The 24,436-nt window shown below is 41.7% G+C and overlaps 1 pseudogene; it reads right to left on the reverse strand.

Annotated features, from left to right (window-relative positions):
* Positions 1-321: 321 nt before the first annotated feature.
* The window catches only part of LOC148150151 (small ribosomal subunit protein uS3 pseudogene), a 35,105-nt pseudogene continuing 10,990 nt past the window's right edge, over positions 322-24,436 (reverse strand).

Raw genomic sequence — 24,436 nt, forward strand, 5'->3', positions numbered from 1 at the left:
TTGGGAAAAGACCTCTGTTGGAGTTAATTAGGACCTTCTGAAGGATTTTTCAATAAGATGCTTAAAACCATGAAAGTTTAAATAGAGTTTTTAAATTGTTTCCAATGGCTGAAGGGTCAATCACCACAGAGCAGCAATAAAGGATTTGCACCAGAACCAGAGGTGACATTTTCCAAGTAATGTCATGATTCCAGCTGATATCATGACTGGACAAGTCAGATCCCTGACTGAAATCGGACTTGGATTCTATTTTGCTTGCTTTCTTCTTTTGTTTTATCCAAATAAATATTAGAATTTGCTCTTTCATTGCTGGTGCACCAACTATGCAGTTGAAACTGGTCCAGGCTGCTGGATTACAGATTGCTCCATTTTGCATCCCTTCTGTTCTGAAATAGATGTAGTTGACAAGATCTTACCCTTGGGCTCAACAATGCTGACATGATCAGGGTGCAATTTTACTACTTAGGTCTCGCGTTAGTGTCATCTTAACTTTAATTCCAAACACACCATGTCCGAGCAGTATATGGCATTCAGCTGTACCAACATAGTTGTTCACTGGGTCACCATGTGGATCATCAGACAATCAACAAAGTTCATGGACCTGGTCTCTTGCCTTGTAGTTTTCTGGAAACTACCACCTCGGAGCCTTGGTCCACTTTCCATAATAAAGGTGAAAAACACAGTAATAGGCTTGGCCAACACATTGTATTGCAGTGATTCTGCCTGCACAAAGCCCTCTAGTGGCAACCTTTTCAGCATAAAACCCAATACTTCCCTCTGGAAAACCAAACTGCTTATGAGGAACAGCAGTCAATTCACAGTTTAATTTATTGAGATGGTCTTTTGCTCAAACACAAGCATACAACATGGTCTTAACAATGAAACAGAACATCACTATATGAAGAATAAATGATCAAGCTATTTACATATTGTACAATTTTCAAGATTTAAAAATGTACGGTATAAATAAATTCCATCTATCACAACACCATCAATTTACTGTAATCGAATGCTCAAGAAAATTTGCTTTTCTATCATATCTATGGATTTACCTTAACTGTTTCTTGCAATTCCTGAGCTTGAAAGTTTGATAGCCTTTCCTTAATTAGTCACACACTGAGCTTAGACCTTCTCAATTTCAAGTACTTACATTGGGGTTCTAAGCAAACACTCCTGCTCTGGAGATTTCAAACAAAACCTCTTACACTGAGGTTACCTATCCCCTAACTTTTCTGAACTAACTAGTTTCTCAGGAAAAACTGTTTCATAGATTTAACGCCAACTAGGATTACTGCAAACTGAAACACTAAAGTTTTCCAAAAAAAATTATCCTTCTAACTGAAAACAGGCTAATCTTCTTCAATGTTTATTCTGCTGGTTTGTAAATCTTAGCCAATGCAAATAAACTCCCATTATCACTCCATGGATACTCTCTCTCACGCTAGTTTTAAAAAATGGCTGCAGATTTATTAACAAGTTAACTATTAAACCTCTTCATACAATGAGACCAAAATCTAAATGCTGCAAGTTCAAAATCTAAGCTCTAAAATAAATGATATTAAAGTATGTATAAATCACAGCACCAAATGGTGATAATTTGGACTGCAGTGTCTGATAATATGGTGAATACAGGTTCAATTGTCACTTTCAAAAGGGACTTGAATGAATATCTCAAAGTGAAAATATTGTAGGGGCATGGAGAATTAGCATGCAACTGTACCAATTGAAACGCTCTTTGAAACTGGTGTGCCACAAGGATAAGTGCTGGATCCCAATGGTTTTCGTCATTTATCTAAATGATTTGAATGTGAATATGGGAGTCATGGTTAGTAAGTTTGCAGATAGGGATATAGTGGACAGTGAAGAATATTATCTCAGAGTGCAACAAATTCTTGATCAGATGCATCAATGAGCCGAGGGGTGGCAGATGGAGTTTAATTTAGATAAATGTGAGGTGTTGCACTTTGGTAAGGCAAATCAGGGCAGGACTTATACACTTAATGGTAAGGACCTGGGGAGTTTTGCCAAACAAAGAGACCCAGGGGTGTATTTCATAGTTTCTTGAAATTGAAGTTGCAGGCAGACAGGTTAATGAAGAAGACGTTTGGTACGCTTTCCTTTATTGGTCAGTGCACTGAGTATAAGAGCTAACAGGTCATGTTGTGGCTGTACAGGACATTGGTGAGGCCACTTCTGGAATATCGTGTGCCATTCTGGTCACCCTTCTATAGGAAGGATGTGATTAAACCTGAGAGGATGCAGAAAAGATTTACAAGGATGTTGCCAGGACTGGAGGGCTTGAACTGCAGGGAGAGGCTTAATAAACTGGGCATATTTTCCCTGGAGTGTTGGACAATGAGGGGTCACCTTACATAGGTTTATAAAATCATGAAGAGCATAGATAGGGTGAATAGCCAAGGTCTTTTTTTTAGGGTGGTGGAGTCTAAAACTAGAGGGCATAGGTTTAGGGTGAAAGGGGAAAATTTAGAAATAAACTGAGCATGATGCATGGATGGAGTGAGCTGCCAGAGGAAGTGGTGGAGGCCAGTACAATTATAATATTTAAGAGGAATCTGGATGGGTATATGGATAAGAAGGGTTTTGAGGGATATGGGCCAAATGCTGGCAAATGGGACTAGGTCAGATTGAAATATCTGTTCGGCATGGATGAGTTGTTCCAAAAGGTCTGCTGCCGCTCCATTTAACTCTATGACTCTGTAACTGTATGAGATCCAATGCAGCTCAAAGGGCCAAATGGCTTCATTCAATGTTGTACTATTCCATGACTCTATGATTCATGCAGCAAAGATATAGTTTTAAAAGGAATCATAGCCACATTCTGCAGACCCTTTAGCTACTTTACAAAACATGGAAACAAAAGAGTCCAGTTAGCCAGCGTGGTCTTGAATCTGACTGCCTTAAATGTAAGGCTCTGGAAAGTGTTATGAATGCTGGAGTTTCCATGATAATTATTTTGTGAACCGTTTTTCACTCAAGGTAAAATAAAATAGTTTGGAGAGGGCTGTGATCTCCTGCGACATCTGTTCAGAAGTAAGCCAATGTGACTTGATTTATATCTCCCTGGAGCCAAACTCATGTGATCAAGCTGTAGAGGCAGAATCTTAAATGAAAATCTATTCAAGTGTAAGTCTGAACACCTGCATTCAAAAAAGGAGGCTGCTTGTCATGCGGGGTACAAATACAAAGACTCTCAGAACCACACAAAAAAAACTGTGGAGCAATATCCACAATAGGCAATGTTATATCCAGCAGAAATAAAGGACAGTTTGAGATTAATCGCTTAAGTAAAGTGTCAGTGAGGACAGATCTCTGTTTAAAGACCACCTGATGAAGGAGGGGTGCTCCCAAAGCTACTGCTTCCAATTAAACCTGTTGGACTATAACTTGGTGCTGTGTGATTTTTTAACTGTTTAAAGAAGGAAGGATTCTGGACAGCTAAGAAGCAGGGAGTCCCAAAGGGCGCCTTGTTGCTGAACATATGCTCATAAGTTTGAGTTAAGGAGCTTTGTTTAAAGTAACACTGGAAGGTTCGCACTGATGTGGCAGAGAGGAGAGATCCTGTTCATATCAGAAAGAGATCGGGGCTTTAAACACATTTTTCCTGGGAGTGTGGTGTAATGTCTGAAGCTACCATGGGGTTTTTTAAAATTATAATGAGAAGTTAATAGGGAATACCTTCTCTGTTGTTTAGTATATTAGTTGTTCACTTAGAAAGGTTTAGATGAGATTGATTTTACTTTGTTACAGTAAAAGTCTTTAAAATGGGAAATCTTGAATGGTTTTTTTTTCAGATGGTCACTGGAAAAATTCATGTGTCTTCTTAAAAGTTATTGGTCATAAAAATTCAAAATAAGAATTGTTTATAGGAATCATATACAGGACATAAGCAGCGTAGTTGAGATCCAGTGGAATTGAGGCAGCGTGTGAGCAAAACCCTGCAGCCACTAGTCGGCACTCAGTCCTACCTCAAGGACACAGTGTATTAGCTGAGTGGAGGGTTTCACTTCAGGAACAGCATGTTAGGTGTCACAGAGAAGAGCAGCGTGACAGAAGCTTTATGGGAAGCAAATGTATAATGGTAATGTCACTGGTGTATGAATCTCAAACTCAGATTAGTGTTCTCGGGACTGGGATTCAAATCTCACCATTGCAGATTGTGTAATTAGAACTCAATAAAAATCTGGAATGAGAAAATCTGGCTTAAAGGTAACCATGTGACCACTGTTGAATGTTATAAAAACTCATTTGGTTTGCTAAGATCATTCAGGGAAGGAAATCTGCTGTCATTTCCTGGTCTAGCCTATGTGTGCAATGTTGTTGACTCTTGACTGACTTGCAAGGTGATGCATTTTGGATGATCAAATTTAGGTGTGAATTATACTGTAAATGGCAGAACATTAACATATAGACGGATCTAGGCGGGCAGGTCTACAGTTCCCTAAAAGTCGCAACACAGGTGGCCAAGTGATTAAGGAGATATATGGCATGATTGGCTTCATCGGCAGGGCATGGAGTGCAAGAGTTGGCAAAACATGTTGCAACTGTATTAAACCCTTGTTAGGCCGCTTTTGAAGTATTGTGTGCAGTTTTGGTTGTCACACTACTAGAAGGACGTGGAAGCTTTGGAGACAGTGCAGAGAAGATTCACCACGTTGCCTGGTCTCGAGGGCATAGGCTACGAGGAGAAGTTAAAAAGACTAGGATTGTTTTCTCTGGAAAGATAGTGGCTCAGAGGAGATCTAATAGAGGTCTACAAAATTATGAGAAGCATAGTTGGGGTGGATAGTCAGAGGGTTTTTCTGAGGATTGACATTTCAATTACATTCAAAATGAGAGGGGGAATGTTTAAGGGAGATGTATGAGGGAGGTTTTTCATGCAGAGAGTAGTAGGAGCCCGGAACCCACTGCCAGAAGAGATGGTGGAAGCAGGCATGTTGGTGACATTTAAGAGGCATCTGATGATTACATGAATAGGGAGGGAATAGAGGGACACCGACCGAATAAGGGCAGAAGGTTTGTTTTTCAGTTTAGTTAGGGCATGATCATCGGCGCAGGCTTGGAGGGCCGAAGGGCCGTTCCTGCACTGCACTTCTCTTTTGTTCTTTGGGTTTTGCTCTTGACTTCAGGACAGTTAGGAAAGAGTAACAAAAGCTGACCTAGCCACTAACATCCACATAGAGTCATAGAGTCATAGAGATGTACAGCATACAAACAGACCATTCAGTCCAACTCGTCCATGCTGGCCAGACATCCTAACCTATTCTAATCCCATTTGCCAGCATTTGGCCCATATCCCTCTAAGCCATTCCTGTACATATACCCATCCAGATGCCTTTTAAATGCTGTAACTGTACCCGCTCCACCACTTTGTCTGGCAGCTCATTCTATACACACACCACCCTCTGCGTGAAAAAGTTTCCCCTTAGGTCCCTTTTATATCTTCCCCCTCTCACTGTAAACCAATGCCTCTTGAGCAGTCTATTCCTCTGTGAGTGAATGACAAACACCTGAAACGCCAACAGTCATGCACTACATGATATGGAAACAAGCCCCTTGAATACAACTTCCCTTGAACAGGTTCAGTGTATTTGGGCATTGTTTACCATATGGAAGGAACAGCACTGCTAACTGCTTAACAGGTTTGCTTTTCTCTTTAAGAAATGGAATAGCTATGACCTTTTGAAAGGTGCTTGCAATGTTTGCTTGCAACAATAGTCAACCTTGCAGCATTGCTGGTCTCATCAAATTCTTCACTGAAATTTTCACAATCTTACTCTTGTCATGGTCCTCCTGTACAAAAAGGTACATGTTCTAAAGCTATGTAAACTATAGGAGGGGATAAACTGGATAGCTTCCATGTTCAGTCTGGATATTTACAATCCTATTTGAAGATCCCAGTGGTATTTCTAATAATAATTTTAGCTAAGTGTCACCTAGGTCAAGTTTTTCATTGTGAATCCTCATGAGATCCCTAACTGTATCTTACCAAGCTTACCTCATTAACCACCTGCTCTACTCTGTGGAGTCCCTCACATTTAAATATTAGCCCATTTACCACATGCCATTCTCAGAACAACTCACCACTCAAGACATCTCTGAAAGGCTACTGTGCACCTGGACAACAACTGCCAAGCTAACATTGCCTTCACCTGCAATATAATGGCACAGCAGACACACAGTCAAGCTATTGATGGACAGCATAGCTGACACGTCCTCACACATACAATCCTAATCTTTCACTCAAGTCACTGTTTATCTACCAAGCCACACAGCTTCCTTGTCCTTAGCTATGTTGCATTAAAACATCCTCTCTAACTTACACCGACTCTGTCCCATTCCCCACTATAGACCTGCCTCTTGTCATTGTCCAGTAGGGCACATTATTCACAGGCAAACAATTGGACAAATCTGAAGATAAGCTTTTCTTTACAGCCAGAAAAGTGAACACAATCAAAATATGAAGAACCTGCATTTCAACACCACAATGTGAACCAAATCCTGGCAGGATGACCAAACTATTTTACATGCTGCACCCAGGTTTCATCAGCTGGAACCGGGTCCTATCTGGCCTGTAGCATCCGATGCTCTGTCATGGCCAAAGTCTTTGTCCTTGTCTCCCCTTCAGAAGACAGCTTCTATGCCACAATTCTACAGTACCTAGCACAATTGCCGGCTCCAATTGTGTAGAGTATAGGACACCAGGATGATGCAATACACTGAGTTTGTCCACCTACACCCACCCCCGATTCCTGCTTGCATGCCAGTCCGAGCACTGTTGCCCACTCCCTGGATTGCAATTGGTCTATATATCCTCACTTTAACTATCCCAAAAGAGCAACTGACTGTAGTCAAGCACTAGGACTGTGTACATACTGTGCCCCTGACTGATGATACCAAGACCCCCTTGACAGACAGTGCACAGCCCTCTCTCCTGACACATCCTTCACTGGTCTGAGGTCTAGCCTCTACCTACTTTCTGACATGGTCCTTGGTCAAATTAAGGTTGCAATGTGGTGCAGCCTAGTCCCACTCATGAGCTGGGAGTCTATTCCTGCTTGCAGTGACCATGCAACAGCCTTTTTAATTGCTGGTGTGCCTACAGCACAGGTCTGAGCTTCATAAGCAGCCTGCAGGTGAAGTGGAGAAGTACCATGAGGATTCTGAGTGGTTGACAAATATCAGATGCCAATGTCCATGGTCAAGGGATGTGTACGGTCGATGTCTATGGGTTGTGCCATGATATGCTGTTTGTTGCTGAACGACATGAAGGCTCCTCATGACCAGAGGTGAGCTGAATTTGCCAGGTACCTGCTCTGATGTCCATGTCAAGATTTATTGATGTCTAGCTTGTTTGACTAATTTGGTAAAATAGGAAGCTGAATATTAATGATGCAAGTTGTGCCATTAATAAGGTGTTTAACAAGCTATCAGCTCCTTAATTGGTAATTCGCTACTGCCTTGTGACAAAAGCACCATGTTTCGGCAAATGCATAAAAAGCACGACAAGGTGCTCCCAATATCGAGGTAGTCCTCACTGGACTTCTCATCATATTGAGGTCCCAATAAAATTTATTTCTATGCTTTTTTACTCTCCCTGCCAAAATAGACAATTTCACTTTAGCCCACAGTATACTCCATTTTCCAGATGTGTACACACTCACTTAATCTATTTTTTTTTAGCCTCCTTACGTCATCTTTGCATCTTACTTTCTTATCTGGTTTTGTGTCATTTACAATTTTGTCATTTTCAGGGAATCAATGCCAATTCACCCTCGAGTGCACATAACCTTTTCTACACTGTGGTAACATCACAAACCCTATATTCCCTCTTGAAGTAGTAAGTATGATCAGACAGTATTTAGCACCGAGTCACATCAGGGCATTATAAAGCAAACAAAAGGTAGGTTTTAGGGTGTGTCTTAAAGGAGAAGAAAGGTGGTGAGGCAAGAGAGGAGTGAGAAGGAAAACCTAGAATTCCGGGCTTGGACAGCTGAAGGGACAGTTACCAATGATGAAATAATTATAATCGGAGTCATGAGAAGTCATTATTGGAGAAGCAGAGTTCTTGAATGGTTGTAGGGTTAGAGATTCCAACACTAACTGTATATGAGTACATAGCTTTCTGGTATGATAGAGGGAAAATGATAGAACCTCACATTTGTGAATTAAGTTCTTCCACTGATTGACATAGAATGCTCCTGGTGAGTTTAGACAAAATCATAAAGCTATTCAAATGTAGAGTTAATGGTATTAGACCAGCAATGTGAAGATCACTCACATCTTGTGAAACCTCAAAAACTTTTATTAAGCCCCACTCAATATTTTCAGAAAATAAATGTTGATGCAGAGAGTTGAGTGAGTCAAATAAAAAGTGGTTTGATACAAAAAGGAGCATAAATGACAGCATAGGTGCAATCAATTAAATCCTTAAAACCAGCATATTCTGAGGAACTGTTTTCTCTTATTATCAGACAGGGATAAAAAGTGATGAAATTGTTGGCTGAGAACATTCAGATTTTTTTTCATTTATTTCATATTGTTTCCCACTAGCGATAAATTAGCTGAATCTTGCTAAGTTATATTTATCCTAGATTAAATATGCAGCAATTGCCTTCATTCCCAACAGACAGGAGCCAAGCTGACATCTGTGGAGCCTATTGTACTAAAGTCCTCCTCCTCTCTCCTGAGATCTCCTTTTCAGCTAGAGTGATGGCTGGTCAATGGTTTATTCTCCTAAATAATCTCAAGAGCTGAGTGTTCTTTCACCATCACACATGTGATCAGCGTGCAATCGTCTGTGGGTGGAATCCCCTTCCATATTGTAAGTTGTATCTGATCCCCTTTACAAACGGTCCTTGGACTTCAGATTGTATAGTGAACAAAATTGCAGATACATTGTTTGGTTCAAGCACAGAAGTGTTGTTTATTAAAATAAAACCTTCCTGACACCCTAATACTAAACTGCTCAGCTAGTTGAAGGACACAAAACCCTAATTAGTTTGTCGGATTTAAATCCCCTTTCATGATTTAACCTCTGCTTCTGTTCCGCCATCTAAAAAAAGTAACAGCAAACTGCCACAATTTTTGGGGTCAAAAATAGCTTCAGTGAAAAACCACAGGCAAAAACCTAGGTTTCTGCCACAAAATTACTTAATTTGGACCTAAACCCCCAGATTTGGTTTTTATCCTTAAATTACCTTAACTTCTCAGCCGAAATCATTCCTCAGATTTAACTGATATCTCACAATCCTTCATGTGTTTGTTCCTTCTGTGAGGATTGCAAGTCCCTGAGCCAGGTTGGCCAATCTTAGCGCTTCTTCATGTGCAGTGCCAAACCCTTCACCCTTGTCCTTTTTTATGATGGTCTGTATTGAAATATCATAAGCACATTTCCTGAGACCTCCCTGTTGGATGGTCAGTTCTTAGTGTTCTCTTTGATCCTTAAAGCCTGTTCCAGACATACTTGTTCAATGCCGATATTGTTTCCACAACTGAACACAATGCACCCCACCAAGGTGAGACATTCCTGGCTTGAAAGCTGAACATTCATGTTTTTCCCCTTACAAGACTGAAGTGAATGGCTGTTTTCTGGTGTAATTTGGATTGTGACAATAGCCACCATCATTTTTTAAATAGATTACATGATGGAGGTTTTCATTGTTGTGTCCCAAATTCCTGTCCTTTTAAGATCTGGAAATAAGAGCCAAATACTGCAGATGCTGGAATTCTGAAATAAAAACAGAAAATGCTGGAGAAACTCAGCATGTCTGGCAGCATCCGTGGAAAGAAAAATTGAGTCAACATTTCAAGTCCAATATGACTTCTTCTGAACTTCAGAGCTGTTCTTGATAAACTAACCAATGTATAATGAAGTAACATAGGAAAAACCGGTACTCTGGTCAGTGCAGGCTGGGGAAGCTTGCTATGAATAAATCATCTGCTGTGTTTTTACCTTAAATTACTGATCACATTTGGAAAGTACTTTACTGGTAATAAGAAGCATTTGGACTTCTTAGGTTTTGAAATGTGCTAAATAAATGCACGTCTTTCTTATAGAGTGATTAGCACAGTTGATTGGATGGCTGGCTGGTAGTGAAGCATGGTGCCAACAGAATGCGTGCAATTCCTACACCAACTGAGGTTACCATAAAAGACTGTCCTTCTTCACCCTTTCCACTTGCCAGAGACATGGTGGCCCTCAGGTTAAACTGCAATGCCTCTCTCCAATGGGAGAACAGCCTTATGGTCCAGAAGGACTATGGTGAATTTACCTGGTTGTTGTCAGGGACCCATTTCCCAGGTGATTTTAGCTAATCGGTCATGTGCCACCACAGAGAGCTGCTGGCCAATTTGTACCAGCCTCAATCTGGGAGGGAGTAGCCATTGCTGACATTGAAGTAAGTTCAAGATTGAGGATTGTCACTGGAGCCCTGGAATTCAGGCACATGGAGTGGAATTGCTGGGGCCAGTCAGAGATGTCACTGTGGTGGTAGCTTTGGAGGTGGAGGAGGTCATCTCTATTAAGGATTAGGAGGGAAGGGTTGGTCATTCCTCTTTCCTCAATTTATCTTGTCATTTCAATATTCTATCCACTCACATCGAGAAAAATCATACTCATTTGCAACAAAGTGAAGATTAATAGAATAAAACAGCACATAAAGAGATCATTCAGCCCATTACATTTGTGCTAGCTCTTTCAGAGAGATATTCCATTAAATTCTCTGCAATACTGCTGCATGACAGTAGTCCACTGACATTCTATGGACCTAAAACTGACATCACTGTATCATGATCGAAAAATGTGGAGCTGGAAAAGCACAGCAGATCAGGCAGCATCTGAGGAACAGGAGAGTCGACATTTCAGTCATAGACCCTTCATCAGGAATGTGGCAGGGGAAGGGGTCTATGAGATAAATTGGAGGGTGGGACTGACAAAAGATAGCTGGGAAAGTGATAGGTAGATGCAGGTGGGGTTTAATGATGATAGGTCGGTGCAGACAGTGGAGTGGGTAGGTGGGAAGGAAGCTGGATAGGTGGAACAGGTCAAAAGGGCAGTGCTGAGTTGGAGGGTTGGATCTGGGATGAGGTGGGGGAGAGGAGATTTGGAATCTAGTGAAGTTGATGTTGGTGCTGCTTTGTTGAAGGGCCCGAAGGCAGAAAATGAGGCGTTCTTTCTCCAATTGTGAGGTGGCTTGGATTTGGCGGTGGAGGAGGCCCAGAACTTGCATGTCCTTGGGGAAATGGGAGGGGGAGTTGAAGTGGTCAGCCACAGGGTGGTGGTGTTGTTTGGTGCGTGTGTCTCAGTGATGTTCCCTGAAATGCTTTACGAGTTGGCAGTCTGATTCCCTGATGTAGAGGAGACCACATTGAATGCAATGGACACAGTAGATGAGGTGGATGGATGTGCAGGAAAATCTCTGCTGGAAGTTAAAAGATTGTTTGGGGCCTTGGACAGAGGTGAGAGGGAGATGCAGGCACAGGTTTTACACCTCTTGCAGTGGCAAGTGAGGGTGCCGGGTGTGAAGGGTGGGTTAGTGGAGGGGTGTGGACTCAATGAGGGAGTCATGAAGGAAATGCTCTCTGTGGAATGCAGATAGAGGTGGAGAGGGAAATATATATCTGGCGGTGGGGGCTGATTGTTGGTGGCAGAAATGGTGGACAATAATGCGCTATATCTGGAGATTAATGGGATGGAAAGTGAGGACCACCTATTGCCTTCCCAACCACCTTTCCCCCAGCACCACCCCCACTCCCCTATTTATGTCTCAGCCCTCTTCCCCTCCACATTCAGAGGAGGGGAATGCCCGAAACGTCAACTCTCCTGCTCTTCAGATGCTGCCTGACCTGTTATGCTTTTCCAGTGCCGCACTTTTCGACTCTGACTCTCTAGCATCTGCAGTCCTCGCTTTCTCCTAATTATTGTATCATGAACAAACAAATTAATAATGTAGAGAAGCACCACAAAGAAACAGAGTGCTACCCATTCCATTCCCTATTGCCCTGGTGACAATTCCTCACCAGCTTGCTGCTGGAGGACCGCAGATTTGACTCATTCTCCACCTACTGCCTCAGGTGCAACATGGCCAAATGTCCAGCCATCAAACACAATCCTTCATCCCAACCCACAGCTCTTTTAAATATTTTCACCTCCAACAATGTTCTCCACACTTACTGAAGGAATATAATTCTATTGTGAGGATAATGCATTTGAGAAAGCAGAAAATGTAGCAGGATAGCAAACCAGCCAGGTGCAAAGCTGTAAAACAAGCCCTGGCATAGCTCTGTTGTGTGGAGTGGAAAAATTATAGGCTTAAATAATATATCAAAGAGGTACGGACTCATTAAAGAAAGGTTTTAATGGCTCATGGTAGAAAGTAGTGCTTTGTTTCCTATCATAACGTACAAAGGGCCACTCACTGATGGTGGGAAAGGAGATGGGAGACTAAGAATCATTTCCCAGTCCACCACCTGCATGGATCAATGAACATTGTCAGAATTTAAATAATGCAATGTAATCCAGTCTCTTACTATCATCTGTGACTCATGTATTAAGTCATCATTTTATAGTCTGTCATGATATGAAGTACAATTAAAAAAATGATACTTACCTTGTGTGTTAAAGCAGTGATTTATGAACAGGAGGTGGTGTGTCTTAGGTTGTGGCAACAGTTGCATTAACAGATATATTTGACTTCACGAATCAATTCTTATTTCTGAATGACATTCAATGTACTGCAACTTTATCACAAAGAAAACATAATAATTATATACCTATCAATTTTTTAACATTAATGGGTAGACTGTAAAGTTAAAGTTTGACCTAAATTACTTATTCCATAGTTAAATGTCACAGATTGCTTTGAATGACTGAATTGTTAAGCTCCTGAATGTTAACTGTTGCATTTAGGATATTGAGGAGAAAGTGAGGTCTGCAGATGCTGGAGATCAGAGCTGGAAATGTGTTGCTGGAAAAGCGCAGCAGGTCAGGCAGCATCCAGGGAACAGGAGAATCGACGTTTCGGGCATAAGCCCTTCTCCTGAAGAAGGGCTTATGCCCGAAACGTCGATTCTCCTGTTCCCTGGATGCTGCCTGACCTGCTGCGCTTTTCCAGCAATACATTTCCAGCATTTAGGATATTGATCCATTTACATGCAGTCACTCATAAAGCCTAACAACTTAAATATTTGAGGCTGATGGCTATTTGAAGTCAAAAGACACACGATGAGACATTTGACAATATGCATAATTTTACAAAACCAAAACATTCAGATAATTGGTTTCCTACCTGTCTTTGTTCTGTTCCACATGTCAATTTATGTAGCTTTTTGTTTAATAGACATGCATATTGACATGATTAACAGATCAGAAACTTTGCAGCTCTACCGAAAGATTGAACAGGTTTGGACTCCGTCCTTTAGAAAAAATAGTGATGAGAAGTGACTTTAGCTAAGTCTTAAAATTGAGAATGGGTAGATGTAGAAAGAATCCAAAACCAGGAGCCAGTAGTACAAGATAACTATTATGAGATCAATTAGGGAAATAATTGTCTTCACTTGGAGGGTAGTTAGCAAGTGGAGCTCAACGACAGAGGACGTGATTGAGGCAAAGAAACTAGATGAGTGCATGAGAGAGGTGGGAATGGAACAAAATGCTGAAAAACTGGACAGGAGGAGTCAAGGATTACTCCTTGGGCTAAATGGCCTGTTTCTTTTTTTCATTCATTCATGGTATGTGGGCATTGCTGGCTAGACCAGCATTAATTGCCCATTGGGCATTTAAGAATCAATTATGCTGTTGTAGGTCATAGACACATCCGTAGAAGATGTCCTTTCTGAAGTATGTTTGTGAACAAGATGGGTTTTTAATAACAATTGAAATACTATTCTAATTAAACTAGCTTTTAGTTCCAGATTTTTCCTTGAATTCAAATTTCAGCAGTGGCCAAGACAGTTTTGAACCCATATTTCCATAACATTTGCCCTAGTTTTGTTATGATGAGTCTAGTGATATTGCCACTATACCACAGCCTCAGCTAAGTTATATATCCAGTGTACTTAATCTCTGCAGTCACTCTATACTTGTTGGACTGAACGGCTTCTTTCTGTGTTCCGGCTGTTACTGATTCCTCTCGTTTCCAAGAATGCTTCTTAATCAGAAATCTTTGCGTACCTTTTTTTTATCCTGCCACTTAAATGTGATTTAATTTGTAACAGAATAGTATTAAACATTCAGAATTAAATATCTTGGTCAGCTGCCTTTGAGTAATCAACTAGGAGACAGTGAGGTCTGCAGATGCTGGAGATCAGAGTTGAGTTCCTGATGAAGGGCTTCGGCCCGAAACTTCGATTTTCCTGCTTCTTGGATGTTGCCTGACCTGCTGTGCTTTTCCAGCAACATACTCTCAACACTGCCTTTGAGTAATGCAGAGTAACGCAGGTAGAATCAGAAAATTATCTGAGAAATACATTAGTAATAATATTCCTCTGCACATTCATTTTTATTTTTAATATTATTGTTGATGGGAGGGCTTCAGCCTTCTTCCAAAAAGCAGGATAAAAAAATTGACTTCAGCTGTCATTATCTTATAGTAAAAAAAATCATATGAGGATTAGTTTATTATTAAACAAAAAGTTTACTTACATGCATTTCAAATATGAGACACACAGATGTGACAGCATCTGTCACAGAACGTGTCCTTCATCTCTCCCAAGTATCAATTCTCTCCAATCCATCTGTCAATGGGAAATAGTACAAATCTCTAGTTAAAAATTGCAACAGTTGCAAATATTTGAGATAATCCAAACAGTCAGTCAGTGTCAAAGCTAACTCTGATGAAGCAACCACAATCAAATAAATCTGTCATTTTATAATAGGAATCGGATTTGAAGAAATCTCATTACTATTAAAAAGCTTATGGTAGTCAAAATGTGCAAATTCATCCTCAAATGCAATAGTAACCTTGACTCAGATTTCAGCTTTCTGCAAGGCTGTGACTATCACTCCCGCTTGGAGATATTGTCCCTTCACATGAAAGATTAATTGAATTTTGACAGAGAAAGGATGGCCACAACAGTAAAGGATATCAAGGTTGGCAGTTTACTCAGACATATGGAAATATATTTCAAATAAGGGCTTGCCAATATAAAATACTTTATTAAGCTTTAACGTTAACATGCCATTGAAGACAGTAACAAAAAAATGAACAATTCTGGTTCTTGAGGATGGCTAGAGATCAGTTTACTGTGACTGCAGGGCTTATATTCAATGTAACCTTTCCAAAATTCAAAGAGGAACATTCACTGGAAAGAATCAGTTGTTTATTTATGGATTAGCTTTTTGGAGCCACTCAGGTGGTTGTCTATGAATGGTTTAACATAAGCTGGTATAGTCCTTAACTTGACTCTGTAAAGACTTGTTGAGCCTTCAGATCTTTACCTCAGGCATGAGCTTACCACTTAAGCTTTAGCAGAAGCATCTATTCCTCTTTTATGTGAGATAGACAGATTGTTAATTAGTGAGGGAATCACAGGTTATATGGAAATGGCAGGAGAGTAGAGTTGAGGACTATCAGATCAGCCAAGCTCGTCTTGAATATTAAAATCGACTTAATGGGCCAAATGGTCAACTTGTGCTTCCAAGTCTTATTAACTTGCTCCTATGTTCCTATGTGCCTCTGCTAGTTAACTTTAAAACTAGTTTCCTTTTATCTTCCCACAGCAGAAACCATTCACCTCTTTGAAACAGCTTATCCTCACCCCTTTTTCCCCGCAAACCTCCCTCCAGCCTTTATTTTATTTCCTAAATCTTTGAAACCTGTTTTGATCTCTCAAAATCATTCCTATTTTCCCCACAACCTGGCTTTCTCTACTGAAATAATTGTGGTAAAAGGCACAAAAACGACAGAAATGTTAAGGTAATTGGAAACTTTTTAGTGCTGTTCAGCTCCCTGGCCCTCAGATATATAATACACTTATCTAATTCTGGCCTCTTGAGTATCCCCACTTTTAATTTCTCCATCACGGGTGTCCATACTTTCAGTTCCCTAGGCCCCAAGCTCTGCAGTTCCACCCTACTCTGCCTCATTTTCTTCCTTCAAGACCTCTTTGAACAAACTGTTGTTCATCTGGACTAATATCTCCTTATATGGTCTAGTGTCATACTTTATAATAAGTAAAAACAAGGAATGCAGATGTTAGAAAGCAGAGTCTAGATTAGAGTGGTGTTGCAAAGGCACAGCAGATCAGGCAGCATCCAAGGAGCAGGAAAATCAATGTTTCGGGCAAAAGCCCTTCATCAGGAACCATACTTTATAATGGAGCATCTTGGAAATTTAATTCCACTAAATACATATAAAGACAAATTGCTGTTTCTCCACTACATTGGAAGTACTATTTGAATGTAAAGAGTTGTTGTGGCTAGTATTGTGAGATCAGCACTGTGATGTCACTTCCCTTAACTCCTTTAAGATTTCCTTTATTCAGCAACAGACAAGCACAGAGGACAATGAATTCAAAGGAGAGAGGACAAGGGAAGCTGAGATAAAGGTTGAAATTATCAAAGAATAGGAATCAATGTTATAAATCAAAGGGTCCCAGACCCAGCCTTATGGCGTGCTTTTTCCCATACTTTGGTACCAATGACATAAAGTATAACTATGAATACAACTACCACTTAGTGAAGTTACGCTTTATTACACTTTATTAACAACACCATATACTCACCACCCTAGTTCCTCAGTGGGTTCCCAAACATCAGTCATCAGTCCACCAACAGCTCCTCCTATGTGTCTTCTCAGGACCAACCCAGATCTTGCTTCCTGTTGCATCCCTAACGTTTTGATGGCTTAGTTTTTTTAACCACTTCCATAAGCCAGGCCTTTGGCATATACTGTATCAAGCAATACCTCAAATCCCATCAGCTGATTTGGTTATTAAATCTGTCTTGGTCTTACTGGGCTCACCCCACCCCTTTGCATTTAGGCCCTGCTCTCAGCAAGGGCTCTATGTACATGACAAAATAGGTATACTCTACTGTATCCTTGGTAAGTTAAACACCATTCACACCCCCATCAGGTGGTTGTTTTCCAGTCAGTTTCTTTAAACAAGGTGTTGGTGTGTGAGCGCCACCATTTTCATGGTATATCTGGGTGTGTGTAGGTGCTAGTTAAATTGTTTTTGGTAAAACAGTCTTAGTATGTCCCAACAATGCTATCTGCAGTCAGGAACTATAAATACATTGCTGATGGCAAAGACCTTGTGTATGAATGGACAGAATTCTAGATGATGCGGAGAGGTGGTGTGTTTTATCTGCTGCTGGAGTGAGTGAGGATAGTGATCAGTGGGTAGGGTAGCTTTGGTGGAATTAGCAAAATTGGAAAGCAAGTTTTTTGTAAGGCTAACACTCACAGCCTCATGGACAGCACGAGAGGAAGACAGAAGAAGAAAGCTGAAGATGGATCAAATAATTTCCAGAAACATTGCACATTTGAGCACTTAATGCACCAATCCTGCCCTCATTTAGAATCAAGCATAATAAACCTAGCACTTTTATGGTCCAGCATCAGAGAACCATGCTACCAGACCCACTGAGTACTTTCAGAAATTCCTGTTTTTATTTCAGTTTTCCTGCTTCTCGTGTTTTTTTTTTCTCTTTTGTGTGGTCTAGTATTTAATAAATAACTACTTGGTAATCCAGACATTGCCATAAAGAGCCAAATGTCAAACTTTTTATTGCACTCAGCAGACTAAACCTAAGAAACCAAACTTGGAAAGGGAACACAAATTTATAGAATTTGTCCTTACGTTGCATCCTTTTCATTGAGAAAACAGTCATGGAAATGGCCAATCTCCGCCGCATTCCCCATGCCATTAGCCTGACCAATCAGAGTTGCTTGGTCGGAGTTTTCTCAGATAATCAAATTTGACAGTTAACCGTTCCTACGCATCTCAATCCCAGCCATGGTATGACCAATCAGCACCCTCTTCCCATTTTATATAAATTAATATTCCCTTTCCAAATTTGTTTTCTTGTGTGGCAGTCCTGATGGATAAAGGTGAAAAGCTTTATTTTTGTTTCTTTTTAACTTACTTAGTCCTTTCAATTGAGGCATAAGCTTGCAATGTGATTTCTAGTTTGACTAGCCATTGCATGACCTCCTGATCTGCAGAAAGCAGTCATGACTTGCTCCTTCATAGACCATGGGGGCAGGTTGATATAACTTGTTCCATGATCATCTAGGTTGTAGCCCAACATTTTCTTCTCTTTATCAGGAGCTGTCCACCTGGACGTCAATGGCATGTGCTGATTCAGTTGAGGAAAGCCCACTGCGTTGGAGGGAATTCTAGGGGGTGCGTTTTGTATCTGGCGACACACTCTGATAATCTGCAGAAATCTCTCAAATTTGATTCTATCCACATATTGTGCAAATACCATCTGACGGGTTCTCCATGTAGAAGGTAGCTTGATTGATTAGCTCAGAACTAATTACACAGGTATTCATAAAATCATGAATCACAAATTTGCCTATCTGCATCAAAAATACATAACAACAAAAATCAAAATGTACAGGCAAAAAATCATGTCCCCATGAATTTAAGCCTTTTTTAATGATCTCTGTCTGCATTTGGAAATTTCCTCATTCATAGGGTACTCAGGAAAAGAACTGTTGCAGATACGGAAGAATGACTGAATTTAACCACACATAAAAACTATTTTAAAACATGATATATTTTACTAGTAAATGTAAAATCATTGTCTGTTGACAAGAAATGTACTTTATAAAATTTGAATGTTTTGTTACTTGCTTTGACAATATTGAATGCTACAAATGATTCCTTTGCCAACTACAAGTCAGAGAATATCACTTTTATGCATCTGAAAATTCATTGTCCTTCATTTTGGTATAATTTTCAGTGAATCTAACTTTGCCATTAATCATCTTGTACCAAGAAACACAAATGCAGATTGAGTTCAGGAAAAAGCTTAATCTGGGTCCTGCTTCCTATTCTGTCATCTTTAATTGTTCTAATGACGACAATATTGAATAAACTAGCAATGTTAAAAGCAGAAGCTACTTTAGATGTGTCATTAGTTTCACCCCACTCGTACCTTGAGGCACCTTTTCCTGTATTTCTTTCATCAATGTCAGATTTAATGCTATGTTTTAAAGAAGATCTAAACCCCCAGGATCAAGGTAAATGTCTCTTGGGGATAAAGCTTGATCAAGATAAAACACAGTGCAAATTATATTGCCTCTCAGTGTAAGAAGCTGATAGACCCTGGTTGTCACGTTAACACATTTCCCCCTTTCCCTTCCTCATCACCTGATCCAACATTGCAGTAAAGTGTTTGGAGTGGGGAGTGGACAGGAAGAACATTGTTTTGTGTATCAAAGGCTATGAAATGCAATCAAAGCTGTGGAAGTAAGGCGCAGGATAGAAAAATTAGTGAACAGCTGAGAAAGAGGTGGATAACAATTTAAAATTAGCTTTCATAGCATCCTTGCCTCCTTTGTGAATAGGAATTTGTGGAATGTCTCGGATGGTTTTTGGATCATCATGTAGTAGAGCCTACTAGGGATTTGGTGATGTGCAATGAGGCAAACTTGATTAGGGAGCTTAAGATAAAAGAATTCTGAGGGGGCAGTGACCATAGTATGATACAATTTACCTTGCAGTTGTAGAGGGAGAATCAGGTGTAACAGTATTACAGTGTAATACAGGTAACTGCAAAGACATGAAGGTGGAGCTGGAAGGAGAGCCTAGCAGGGAGTTGGTGGAGCACCAATGGCAGGTCTTTCTGGACATAGTTTGGGAGGCACAGCAGAAATTCATTCCCAAGGAAGACCTCATATTTCATCTTTTCGCCCCTTATTGTTTTTTGCCGTCCTCTGCTGCTTTGTAAATGCTTCCCAATCCTTTCATTTCCTAGTAATCTTCTCCATATCTTATGCTTTCTCTTTTGCTTTTATGCGGTACCTGACTTCCTTTGTCAGCCATGGTTGCCCCATCCTCCCCTTAATTTGTTTATTCTTCCTTGAGAGATAGGGAGTGTAGTGACCATCAATAAGGAGAAGGTGCTAGGGAAGCTGGAAGGTCTGAAGGTAGATATATTAGGCAGACTGGGTGGATGACACCCCAGAGTTCTGCAAGAGATAGCTGATGAGATTTTGGAGGTAATCTTCCAAGAATCGCTAGAGTCAGGGAGAATCCTAGAGGACAGGAAATAGGATTGTATAACATCCCTGTTTAAGAAGGGAGGGACAAAGTCAGAAGTCAGAAGCCACCAGGCTATAGAGTCCAACAGGTTTATTTGAAATCACAAATTTTTGGAGTGCTGCTCCTTCATCAGGTGATGGCTTGGGCATATATGTCAAGCCTAGGACAAAGCTTCGTGAAGGAGAGGTCATGCCTGCCAAATTTGTAAGAATTCTTTAAGGAGGTAATGAGCAAATTAAACAAAGGAGAGCCAGTGGACATGATCTATTTGCATTTCCAGAAGGCCTTTGAAAAGGTTCCACAAGAAGTCTGCCAAATAAAATTAGAACCCATGGTATTAGAGGCAAGGTACTGACATGGGTAGAGAATTGGCCGACTGGCAGAAGGGAGAGAGTGGGGACAAAAGGGTCTTTTACAAGAAGACGACCAATGACTAGAGGAGTTCCACAAGGGTCAGTGTTAGTACCACAACTATACATATTATACTCTAACAATATGAATGAAGGAATTGAGCATTCTGGCTAAGTTTGCAGATGACAGAAAGATAGGTGGAGGGACAAGTAGTATTGAGGAGGTGGGGAGGCTGCAGAAGGACTTGGAAACACTAGAGAGTGAGCAAGGCAATGGCAGCTGGAAAACAATGCGGCAAAGTATGAGGTCATGCACTTTGGTAGGAAGAATAGAGGTGTAGACTAAATGGAGAAAGACTTTGGAAATCTGAAGTACAAGATGACTTTGGAGTCCCAGTTCAGGATTCTTTAAAGTTAATATGCAGGTTCAGTTGGCAGTTAGGAAGGCAAATGCAATATTAACATTCAGTTTAAGAGGGCTAGAATACGAAAGCATGGAGGTACTGCTCAGGCTGTATAAGGCTCTGCGAAAACAACATTTGGAATATTATGAGCAATTTTGTGCCCCAGTATCTAAGGAAGAATGCGTTGGTTTGGAGGGGTGCCAGAGGAAGATGACAAGAATGATCCTGGGGATGAAGAGTTTGTTCAGGTACATAATTCATTGAAGTTTGCATCACACATAAATAAGGTGGTTAAGAAAGTATTTAGCATGCTCGCCTTCATTGCTCAGACCTTTGAACACAAGAGTTGGGTCATAAGGTTGTGGTTGTACAAAGCATTGGTGAGGCCTCTTCTGAAGTACTGTGTCCAGTTCTGGTCACCCTGTTGTAAGAAGGATAATATACAATAGACAATTGACAATAGGTGCAGGAGTAGGCCATTCTACCCTTTGAGCCTGCACCACTATTCATTATAAGCCCTTCTTCAGGAATGAGGAAGGTGTGCCAAGCAGGCTAAGATAAAAGGTAGGGAGGAGGGACTTGGGGGAGGGGCGTTGGGAATGCGATAAGTGGATGGAGGTTAAGGTGAGAGGGGGTGGGGGCGGAGAGGTCGGGAAGAAGATTGCAGGTCAAGAAGGCAGTGCTGAGTCTGAGGGTTGGGACTGAGATAAGGTGGGGGGAGGGGAAATGAGGAAGCTGGAGAAATCTGCATTCATCCCTTGTGGTTGGAGGGTTCCTAGGCGAAAAATGAGGCGCTCTTAATCCAGGCGCCGTTTTGCCATGGTCTGGCGATGGAGGAGGCCAAGGATCTGCATGTCCTTGGTGGAGTGGAAGGGGGAGTTAAAGTGTTCAGCCACGGGGCGCTTGGGTTGGTTGGTGCGGGTGTCCCAGAGGTGTTCTCTGAAATGTTCTGCAAGTAGGCGGCCTGTCTCCCCAATGTAGAGGAGGCACCATCGGGTGCAGCGGATGCAGTAAATGATGTGTGTGGAGGTGCAGGTGAATTTGTGATGGATATGGAAGGATCTCTTGGGGCCTTGGAGGGAAGTGTGGGCGCAAGTTTTGCATTTTTTGCGGTTACAGGGGAAGGTGCCGGGAGTGGAGGTTGGGTTGGTGGCGGGTGTGGACCTGACGAGGGAGTCGCGGAGGGAGTGGTCTTTCCGGAACGCTGATAGGGGAGGGGAGGGAAATATATCCTTGGTGGTGGGGTCTGTTTGGAGGTGGCGGAAATGATGAAGGATGATACGATGTATCTGGAGGTTGTTGGGGTGGTAGGTGAGGACCAGTGGGGTTCTGTCCTGGTGGCAATTGGAGGGACGGGGTTCAAGGACAGAGGAGTGGGAAGTGGAGGAGATGCAGTGGAGAGCACCATCAACCACGTCTGAGAGGAAATTGCGGTCTTTGAAGAAGGAGGCCATCTGGGTTGTATGGTATTGGAATTGGTCCTCCTGGGAGCAGATGCGGCAGAGGCGAAGGAATTGGGAATATGGGATGGTGTTTTTACAAGGAGCAGGGTGGGAGGAGGTGTAATCTTTGGGAGTCGGTCGGTTTATAGTAAATGTCTGTGTTGAGTCGGTCGCCCGAGATAGAAATGGAAAGGTCTAGGAAGGGGAGGGAGGAATCTGAGACAGTCCAGGTAAATTTGAGATCAGCGTGGGAGGTGTTAGTAAAGTGGATGAACTGTTCAACCTCCTCGTGGGAGCACGAGGTAGCGCCGATACAGTCATCGATGTAGTGGAGGAAAAGGTGGGGGGTGACCATGGCAACACGACGCCTGGAGGAAGAGTGCCTCATCTTCCGCCTAGGAACCCTCCAACCACAAGGGATGAATGCAGATTTCTCCAGCTTCCTCATTTCCTCTCCCCCCACCTTTTCTCAGTCCCAACCCTCGGACTCAGCACTGCCTTCTCGACCTGCAATCTTCTTCCCGACCTCTCCGCCACCACCCCCTCTCCGGCCTATCACCCTCACCTTAACCTCCTTCCACCTATCGCATTCCCAACGCTCCTCCCCCAAGTCCCTCCTCCCTACCTTTGATCTTAGCCTGCTTGGCACACCTTCCTCATTCCTGAAGAAGGGCTTATGCCCGAAATGCCGATTCTCCTGCTCCTTGGATGCTGCCTGCCCTGCTGTGCTTTTCCAGCAACACATTTTTCAGCTCTGATCTCTAGCATCTGCAGTCCTCACATTCCACCATTCAATATGATCATGGCTGATCATCCTCAATCAGTATCCTGTTCCTGCCTTATCTCCATAACCCTTGATTCCACTATCCTTGAGAGCTCTATCCAACTCTTTCTTAAATGAATCCAGAGACTGGGCCTCCACTGCCTTCTGGGGCAGAGCATTCCACACACTCACCACTCTCTGGGTGAAGAAATTTCTCCTCATCTCTGTCCTAAATGGCCTACCCCTTATTTTTAAGCTGTGTCCTCTGGTTCGGGACTCACCCATCAGCAGAAACATGTTTCCTGCCTCCAGAGTGTCCAATCCTTTAATAATCTTGTATGTGTCAATCAGATCCCCTCTCAGTCTTCTAAACTTAAGGGTATACAAGCCCAGTCGCTCCAATCTTTCAACATAAGATAGTCCCGCCATTCCAGGAATTGACCTCGTGAACCTATGTTGCACTCCCTCAATAGCCAGAATGTCTTTCCTCAAATTTGGAGACTAGAACTGCACACAATATTCCAGGTGCGGTCTCACCAGGGCCCTGTACAGCTGCAGAAGAACCTCTTTGCTTCTATCCTCTATCCCTCTTGTTATGAAGGCCAGCATGCTATTAGCTTTCTTCACTACCTGCTGCATCTGCATGCTTGCCTTCATTGACTGGTGTACAAGAACACCCAGATCTCTTTGTACTGCCCCTTTACCTAACTTGACTCCATATAGGTAGTAATCTGCCTTCAAAGTGGATAACCATACATTTATCCACATTAAACTGCATCTGCCATGCATCTGTCCACTCACCTAACCTGTCCAGGTCACCCTGTAATTTCCTAACATCCTCCTCACATTTCATCCTGCCACCCAGCTTTGTATCATCAGCAAATTTGCTATATTATTATTAAGCTGGAGAGGGTTCGGAAGAGATTTACCAGGATGTTGTTGGGAATGGAGAGTTTAAGTTATAAGGAAAGGCTGGGATAAGCTGAGAATCATTTTCACTGGAGTGTAGGAGGTTGAGAGGCGACCTTATAGAAGTTTATAAAATAATGGAGGGTATAGATAAGGTGAATGTGAGGTGTCATTTCCCTAAGATGGAGGATTTCAAGACTAGAGGACATATTTTTAAGGTGAAAGAAGAAAGATTTTTAAAAAGTGTGAGAGGCAATTTTCTTAGCACAGAGAGTGCTTTGTGTGTGGAATAAACTTCCAGAGGAATTGGTGGATGTGTGTACAACTACA

The sequence above is a fragment of the Chiloscyllium plagiosum genome, unplaced genomic scaffold, assembly GCF_037043375.1.
Source record: "Chiloscyllium plagiosum isolate Xiang-an unplaced genomic scaffold, Cpla_swu_hap1 HiC_scaffold_4, whole genome shotgun sequence".
NCBI lineage: Eukaryota > Metazoa > Chordata > Chondrichthyes > Orectolobiformes > Hemiscylliidae > Chiloscyllium > Chiloscyllium plagiosum.